The sequence below is a fragment of the Callospermophilus lateralis genome, unplaced genomic scaffold (assembly GCF_048772815.1).
Source record: "Callospermophilus lateralis isolate mCalLat2 unplaced genomic scaffold, mCalLat2.hap1 Scaffold_1661, whole genome shotgun sequence".
Taxonomy (NCBI): domain Eukaryota; kingdom Metazoa; phylum Chordata; class Mammalia; order Rodentia; family Sciuridae; genus Callospermophilus; species Callospermophilus lateralis.
Genome location: NW_027512745.1, coordinates 92,185 through 102,107, shown reverse-complemented (window position 1 = coordinate 102,107; position 9,923 = coordinate 92,185). Strand labels below are relative to the sequence as shown.

At 31.8% G+C, this 9,923-nt stretch overlaps 1 pseudogene; it reads left to right on the top strand.

The window, feature by feature from the left end:
• The first annotated feature begins 7,186 nt into the window (after positions 1–7,186).
• LOC143640291 (U2 spliceosomal RNA) lies at positions 7,187–7,336 on the top strand (annotated as a pseudogene).
• The last annotated feature ends 2,587 nt before the right edge of the window (positions 7,337–9,923 follow it).

The window sequence follows — 9,923 nt, the reverse complement described above, 5'->3', positions numbered from 1 at the left end:
TTTGGATCTTCACCATTGAGCTTGGACTAGCATCATAAATTCATCCTGGAAAACTCACTCAAGGCCTACCTGCCATTTTTAGATATGATGATAACTGGGCAAGCAGTATTTTCTGTTTTTGATTGGTAGACGGCTTTTCTTTATTTTCCATTAAAAAATGTTTCAAAAGCATATTTTGATGGAGTTATTGTCATGGCTGTAATTTGGATTTGGGCAAATCTTATTGGGAAGTTAATAATGATAGAATGATAATGTATCTATGGTTGATACTATTATTGGTGCTCACTGGAAGTGTTAAAGTAGAATCTGGACAACTATTTGTTGGTTGTTTATAGAAGAAATTAGTGCATAGTAAAGAAAGTTGAATTATGTGCTTTTTGAGATTCTTTGCAGCTCTAAGATTCTGAAATTTGTCCCAGTGAAATGGTATAAAAAGTATCAATATGTAAATCAATTGTTGTGCAAATGATGTGATTCTGCAATCTGTATATGGGGTAAAAATGGGAGCGCATATCCCACTTGAATCAAAGTGTGAAATATGATATATCAAGAACTATGTAATGTTTTGAACAACCTACAATAAAAATTAATTAAAAAAAAGTATCTTATTTCATCATTATTTTGTACAAACTTTTTTTTTTGTAAAAAGTTTGATTCTCAGGGTAATGTAGATTCGCCTTGAAAATGTGGAATTATTTCAAAAACATAGCAAAGTATTATGCACTTTATTGTTTTTAAGAGACTTAATTTGTTTTACTTTGTTGCAGTTGAGATAGTTTGCTTTCAGTTCTAAAATAAAAGTTTTCTTCTTACAGATTAGCAAGACATCTAAAAAAAGAGGCCCAAGCTCAACACAACAATTCTGAATTCACAGAAGAGCAAAAGGTACCATCAAATAATATCTAAATATATTCAATTCCAAATGAAATTGCTCTTGAGTCCATTAAGCAGAAAAATAAACATGCATTCAGCATAATTTGGTCAACCTCATTCTTCTGTTCTTCCCCTTTCCCATCTCTCTACACTTCCCCTAAACGTCTCTTCTCTATTACAATGATATCCCTTCCATTTTCTGGTGTCCCCCCTTTTCTAAATTCTCTTGTTTTGCCATAACTTCTGCATATTAGAGAAAACATTAGACTTTTGACTTCTCAGAATACATTCTTAAAATATAAGTAGGATTTATCTCAGGTATCCAAGGCTGATTTGAAATTCAGCATATATAAATGTAAATCATTATATTCAAATTAAAGAAAGTATAATTATCTTAAGGAGAGCAAAAAAATATTTGATGCAATTGGACACTCGTATTTTTATGTTATATAATATTAGTTTTGTTTTATTTTTACAGCACTGGGGAAAATCCAGGGGTACTGTACCAGTAAACAACAGCCCTTTTTATTTTTATTTTTTAAAAACTTGAGGTGTGACTTGCTAAGTTGCCCAGGCTGGCCTCAAACTTGATCTTCTTGCCTCAGCCTGCAGAGTTCCTGGGATTAAAGGCACTTACCACCACCTGTGGTGACACTAGCATTTTTAAGTAGAAAGCAAACCATTTTAGTTCAACAGAATTACAGAGAAATTTTCTTATCTTAATGAGTGATATATGCATATACCAGCCTCACATCTAATGATGAATAAAAGTTTTCCCACTAACTGTTTATTTAGTTTGAAATAACTTAAATGCTTTTTCCTTCAGTTTTTCCCCTTTCCTTTAAATTATGTATGCATTGCATACCTGTATCACAACAGCCAAGGGGTTTTTTGTTTGTTTTTTAGAAAGAATCTCACTGTGTTGCCCACACAGGCCTTAAACTTTTAGGCTCCTGCCTTAGCCTTCCCAGTAGATGCAATATTAGAACTTTATAACTGTATCCTCCCAATTCTTCCCTCCAATCTGTTGTTCTATTTTTTATATATTTCACCATTACATGTATTGTAAACCCAAAACACAACACCTATTTTTGTTTTAAACAACCAATGATCTTTTAGAAGAATTAAAATAAGGGGAAAATTTCTTTTATGTTTCATTTCTTTGTGTGGATCCAGATTTTTGACACTGGTTCCTTCTTTTTGAAGAAATGTCAGATCTGGAGATAATGAATTATCTTTGTTTAATTTCGTCTGAAAGCCTTTATTTCTTCTTCATATAGTTCCATGAAATATAAAATTCTGGTCTGACAAAGTTTTTTTTTTCTTTCAGCACTTTAAATATTTCATTCTATTGTTTCTAGCTTGGATAATTTCTGATGAATAGTCTCATTTTTATTGTTGTATATAACATGTGTTTTTACAACTGGCAGTCTTTAAAACTATCCTTTTATCTTTAATTTTTAGTCATTTGAATAAGATGTATTTAGTCATTTATCCATTTTCCTTTAACCGCTTTGCTTGGCACATTGATCTGTATAATTAATTAAATTTGCCCAAAACTTGTATAATTTGCTTAATTTGAGGGGTAAAGCCCTATGCATGTACTTGCCAATGACAAGAATTTTTAAAACATTTTTTATTTGGTTTCTACATACTGAAAGATACCTCAGAATTTTATAATTCTCTCATATTTTAAACTAGTTGAAACTACAAGTCTTAATACTTTGTTGGAAAGAGGTTGAGAAGAAAATGACATATAGAAGGCCCTGGCCTCAAAAGAGAACTGTGTTAAACATGAGATTGTGGCAACTGGTACCAAAATAATGGTCTGTAGAATAATAAGACAAGTATAGTCAATTAACATATCTCAAGATAACTAGAGGAGAAAAGTTTGAAGGTTCTCAACACATAGATATGGTAATATTCAAGGAGATGGAAATGCTAACATACAGATTACAGAGATTACAGTTTACAGGTAGGTGCTGTTTTGAATACCACCAAGAGTAACAAATACGTACTCTCATGGGTTTATTTAAACCTAACTTTAAAATACACCCTTTTATTACCCATAGTTTTCTTCACATTCAGAACATTCTGAAGGAGCAGTTACGTAACAAAACAGAGATTAATGGGAACATAGAAAACACTTACTTTAAGTCTCTGTCCCTTCTGTCTTGCTTTGCTATTTAACTGCTTCATCTCGTGTTTTGTACCTGAGATCAAGAGGCATAAAATACTATTTCAAAATTTGTGTGTCCTTTCTATTTATTCCATTTGAACTCCTAGTAGCTACAAAAACTATACCTTATTCCCCTTCAAAAATAAAACATTAGCAAATAAACAATCTGGAGAAAATACCTATGCTATATTAAAGGTATCCTAAGCTTAATTACCTGTGAATACTGACAAATAAGGGACAATAAAAGCAATTTTTATTCATATGATTAGATTTTCCCACTTGTAAATAAATTTTATTTATCAAAATCAAATAATCTGATATTTGTTTAAATTACCATAACTAACTTGCCACAGTCTTAAAAAAAATGGAAGTTTAATTCAGGTATCCTCTTTCTGTGGGAGTAGTGAATCTAAATGATTTTATATCTTTCCCAGTCACCTAGTATGTGTGTGTGTGGGGGGCAACTTTCATTTTCCTACTTTGTGAAATTTTTCTGCTTTCTATTCCTTTATAATCTGGCTCCCATCATCCTAATCTAAGTTTAGTTCAACACAAATGGATTTATGTAATTAACCTTTCTGCATTGTCCTATAATTTGTCATTCTTTTATTTTGCATCCATGCTTCATTCATTCATTCCCTGAATAAAAGTCTATTTTTAATTAGCTACCTACTCCCTGAAGGATAGGCCAATTTCTTTTAGAGAAAGGCTACCAATCTCATAACATTGATGGACAGAATGAGTTGACTTACTCTATACTGAGGTTAGTCACTGGAGGCCTTTGTCTTTGAGTCCCTCTTATTGTACCTTTTCAGAAAGTTGTCTTTCTTTCCCCTCTATTCACCCAAATGTCCACTGTCTTATCTAGTAACTCTTTTCTGACAACTCAAAGTACTCTCTCCCCCGCCTCAAATACCAATGACATTATTTTGGTAATTCATTATTCGCTACATATAATAGCTCTTCCATTGCTGTCTTAGAAGAATTTAAGCTTTAAAGTGTAACTCCTTAGGTAAATATGACTTTTTTTCTAAGCATATTTCCTGAATTCCAAAATATGTATGTATTTCTTTACCTTTAATATTTCAAAAACTGAATACATTTAATAATCTCAGAATCTTAAAATTGGGGAAGCAAAAATTTCTTTAAAGCAGACACTTATTAATATCCTTATTTGTAAGGGAGATTCTCATACTACTGTGCTCCAATGGGAGATGAAAACATATTCCTTCTGCCCTAGAAATTCCGATGGCCTCTGCTGTCAAATGTAAATGAACTACTCAACTGGTCAATCCAAAATTCCAGCCAGTATAATCCTTCTGAGGTCAGAATGACCTCTGTATGTTTTATAGATAGCATATGAAGGAAGCCAAGGCTCTATTATCCCGTATCTAGCTCTCTATCTACAAACTATGGAGTGGCTCTTGGCAAAGCTCTTGCACATGATGAAAAGATATTGAATAACTGCTAAGAAAGGAAGGAGCACTAAGCAAAATTAAAGTTCCCTTTAGCCACATGTGGCAGAAATGTCCAGGAACTGCAAGACAAACAACATTCATCTCATCCAGATAACCTTACACACTTAATTTTAGTTTCCACAGAATCTGAAAACAAAAAATAAAAACTAAAGTAAGAATATAGTTTTCTTCATCCCAAGTTCCCAATGCATGGCTTTATATACAAAATTTAGAATACTGGATCAACTCCAAAGTCTTTCTAACCTCACATTTTCATTTTCTACCTGATCTGGTCTATCAGGTTGCCGTCCATGTGTGTTCCTGATAAATGTTCTGTGAAGCGAACGTGGCTGGTGCTGTCTAAATAAGCTGAACCCTGGCATCCTTTCATTGCTGAAGGTAGCAGAAGTCACAGCAAGTATTAAAATGAAAGGCCTCAAAATATATCTACTTATTTAAAATCCTTTTGTGCTGAGTCATATACATCAGCTAAATGAAGTATTTTAAAGCCAATTCATTACCATGTCACTGGCAATTTCTCCTTCTTCGCTAACAGGCATAAGTCCAGAATTGTAGTGAAATAATTAGTATCCATGATATTTCTATCAATGGATAGGCATGGGGTGGGGGTGGGGCATTTGGCTAAACAGAAATAACTTGGTCAGAGCCAAAAAGGGAAGAATTAGGAATACCAGAAATAGACATTGATTCTCCATCAATCAGCTGGGTCAATTTTAACGCTTAGTCTTTAAATTTTATTTTACCCCACAATACACTATACTTGTTAGGAAAATTTTTCTATCATATCATTCCCCATATCCTCTTTCACCAGCAGCAGATCCTCTTCTTTTTTTCACCTTTCTCCTCTCCCACTCCTTCAGAATATGGCAGAATATTTAGGCCAGTTCTTTGACTTGGGAGCTACTAAGGTAAAAAGATTAAAATACACTAGCATAATATTCAGTGTCTGACTTCTAAGTCAGAGGCTGTCATTAAATAGTCATACAGCTATCCAGATCTCATGTATTCTGTGGAACTAGCACAAATCTCAAACTCTCCAAGTCTTGGTTTCCTCATCTATGATATAAAGGGACTGAGTATAAACAGATAACTAACATCCTTTCATCTTTGAAAACTCTATAATACTGCAAAATGCACAGGGAAGAAAGAGCAAAAATATAAATGACTTTTAATCTGCAAACCTTATCACAAAAAGAAAATGAATGTCAATTCCTGATCCCTGATGGCACCTATAAATATAATCCCTGAGTACTTTACTACCAGCAAACTGAAGGTTACCTTTTAAATGAAGGAATGAAAAACTTGATATTTTAGAAAAGAATAACAACAGAAAACTCCTCTTTCTTTAGAGCTTGATCTAGATTAATGGTAACATTGCTAAGAGGGCAGAGAAACTAAGACAACACAGTCCCTTGAAATGTCCATTGACTTAAAAGATCAAACATATCAGGAAATATAGCCATAAAAATGTACATTAAATTATTAGATATTTGTTGATAACAGTGGTAATATTAATAATAAGCAGCTTCCATTTAGTATCAATAAGTGAAATATTTAATAGCTATTATTATATTTCACCTTCACTAAAACTGTACAAGATATGTGTAAAATTATCATAATTTTAGAGATAAAAAATTGAAACCCAGAGAGGTAAAGTAACTTCTCTAAGATCACATAAAAGTATTCATTACCTTTGATCTTAAATGAAATTCTTTTCTAAGTAGAATCACCATAGGGACAACAATGCATAAACTCGGACAAATGTCTTACTACCATCAATATTACTATCATCTACATCAAACTTCATCATCTTAAGTCAATTTTAAAGTTTTCCTTCCTTAATCTCCAAATCCAATTACCCTAGTAAATATAATCATTATTCCCCAATTTGATTATATTCAGCAAACACATATACAGCTCACATTATGTATAAAACATCATATCAGGCAGATACAAAAACTTTTATATCAAAGTTGAATAGCAAGAAGTTTTTGCTTCCCCCCCAAAAAGAAGTGAGCAATTGTATGGGAAGAAAAATTGATTTTATTTATGTCCTTTATAGATCTAAAGAAATTAAAGTATATTAAGTAAGACTAATTGAGCAAATAATTCTCAGTCATTACACTTAAAATATAGTATATCTGCAAATGTACTCATTTCATTTACATTTATGTAATTGTTACATATAGATCTAACAAATTTTGAGAAACAGTTTTAAAACCAACACTCACATAGCACTATGTACCAGACACTGATCTAAGCACTTTATGTATATTGTTTCATTTAATACTCAAAACAACCCTATGAAGTAGGTATCATTATGTCATTTCACAGATAAATATACTAAGGTACAGTGGACTTAAATAACTTGTCACAATCACCCTGGTATCAAGAGGGAGAAAAATCTGAATCTAGAATAAATCATCATTTCTTTGTAGTAAAAAAAAAGAAAGAAAGAAAGAAAGAAAGAAAGAAAGAAAAATTATGCTATATTTGGCTTTTATACCTGGTACAATAGCAAATATAGAAAGCATTTCTTTGCACTAAAGGAAAAGAAAGGGAGGGAACAAACTCATCAAATAAACTTCTTTTTGCCCTGTCTATACTACCTTAGACTTAAATCCTTTATTTTCTCTGATGCTTTACCTTGATCATGATTGCTTCTCGGCCTTTTGGCTAAGATCAAGTGTACCTTGGTCATGACTTTTATAAAATTTCTAAAAATTGAAAGTATCTTTCACATTATGATGCTTTTTTCTTCTTTTTATGTGTGTATTTTTATTCTGCACAAGTAAGCAGGCATTTAAAAGTACAGAAACCAAGACTCAAGGGTAGAAAGATCTAAGGGTAAAATGCAGTGCTCTTTTCCTCTGACTGCCTCAAACATGTCCTGTTTCAAATCCATATTTCCCAAGAAAGCTGAATATGTCTATTATTTCTTCTAAAAACACTTTATATTTCTTGTCTACCTCATAAAATCTCTTCACTAAATGGTTCTGTGTGGATATTTCTAATGGCCAGAAATTTAACTACCTCTACATCTACACTGTGAGGCTATTTCTGGTGCATTTGGTAAAAAGAGGGATAGCCACAGCTAACTGGAGAGCTGCTTAAGTGACTTTTCCATGCTCAGAGAAGGGATGTAAAACTAATATACTAAATAAAAATCTGTGCCTCTTCACTACTTGACTTTTCTGGAGCTCATGTGCACAAGTCTACTATTCTAGAAAAATACCTTAGAATCAGACTTAAATTTAGTATCTATATGGTAAATTTAGGACCCATGTATGGTGCACACAAAGATTTCCTTTGAAAAGTTGTTAAATAAATATTAAATTCAACCTACATGATTTTGTATAGCCCCTTCTATACAACTATGTATATGACATACAGTATTAATAGGGCTCAGGTGCCAAATACAGTTTTACATTACTGCAAAAAAAAATCATTCTTTTTCTCTTATAGCATTGAATTGGGCCAAAAAGGGGGGAAAACAGCAGCTTATATAGTTTAACCCATGTAAATCAAAAGCGAGTGTTTCATAACTCCATCCAAGTACTCTGTAGTTTTTTCAGTATTATTTTTGTATACCAGGCCCTTCAAATTTTATGAAAACTAAAATAACAAAATTTTCTATTTAGTGATGTTAATGAAAATCGAATCAATTTTGAACTTTCTGTAATGGAATGTACAGTCAATACAATATAATGAAATCTAAATTAATTTTTTCACATGATTTTTACAAAAGTATTTGTAATTTTGTTAAAGTTTACATTGAGTTAACTATTTTACTAGTAGCATATCAAAATTTGTTTTTAGCCAACATCTAATATTTATTTCTGAATTTAAAAACCCCAATGTACTAAAATATAAAACAGGAATTTAAAAACCTCAACATGATAAAATAGGCAGAAGAATGAATCACTTTGTACAAATTAGAGTTTTATTAACATGATTATAACCATTTATTCTTAAAATTATGAAAAACATGGTGAAGACAGTAAACAGTATCTAATGATGAAACACTAAAAGTTGATAATCTTCCTATAAAAATTAGTCCTGAGGGAAGCTTCAAAAGTAACCATGAGTATCTCTCTGAGGGAGAAGAGTTAAAGGGGAAAGAAAGTTTAAAATTGGATTCAGAAAACAAAAACAAGCAAACAAACAACGTGGCTTTTTCATTAGCTCACTAAATCACACATTCAGTTTTACTTCTATTTAAACCAATTCACTTCAAGGGCTAAGAACTGATAAATTTTATGCCTGTTTATCTTCTCTTGGTTAATTCTGAGAGAAATAAAACAAGCAAACAAACAACGTGGCTTTTTCTTTAGCTCACTAGATCATTTTAGGGTCAGACTATGACCACAATAAAAGAAGGGAAATTGGTGGAAAAGTGGATTTCAGTAGGAACAAAAATAAAGAAGGATAGCACTGGATCATCATCCTATTTGATCACTCAAATAAACAAGGTGAAATACAAATAAGGTTGTACAGTAGGCTGGGAATACCTAGAGACTAATCTTTTTTTTTTTATAGAAAACTACTTCACTATATAATCAATTCTAACATTGCACTGCAAATAACCTATACTCAAAAAAATAAAGTAGGAATATAAGACAGCATTACACATCTAACCTATAAATCAAATAGCAATAAGAAAGGCAGAGTTTTCTCTGGATCCCATCTCTGAAGCCAAACTTAATTCCAGGATCACAAGTTACATAAATGTTTAGATACATTATTATGTTCTTTTAAAATCCTATATAGTGCTCAGTAGGAAAACAAAAAACTTTGAGAAGGAAATGAATATCAAATACAAATGCACCATTTAAAGCACTCTAAGAAATAACCTATTATTACATAGTAACTCAAGCCTTTAAAAAAAACTATTCTAATATTAATAAATAGCATATTGTCAATTCCCCACCAAATAAAGCTGTTATTTCCAAAATCTAAATATAATAATATTATTCACAATAGTATTCAAAGTATCATAAACTTTTAAAGGTGGAAAGAAATGTGTATATCTATCTGGTTAACAATCCCCAATAATAATAATGTGTCCAAGATTAAATTTTGGTTAGTTAATAGTGATGTCAACAGTAAAATCCAAGTCTTCAGATAGGCAGCACAGGACTCTTTACACTGCAGTGTAGATTTCTCAGCCACTGATTCCCAAAGGAAAAACTTAAAATCCTATGTTTTGCGGTCTCTAAGATTCCACATAACTAATCCAGTTCTTCACAAAGTATTTAAATAAACATACTATGACCAAATACAACAGCAAAACCTCATTATTTTAAGAAGTACTTTAACAGAGCATTTTCAATGCAAAAGGCTATAATCCATTCTGAGACTATGAACTAAAATCACACATTCAGTTTTACTTC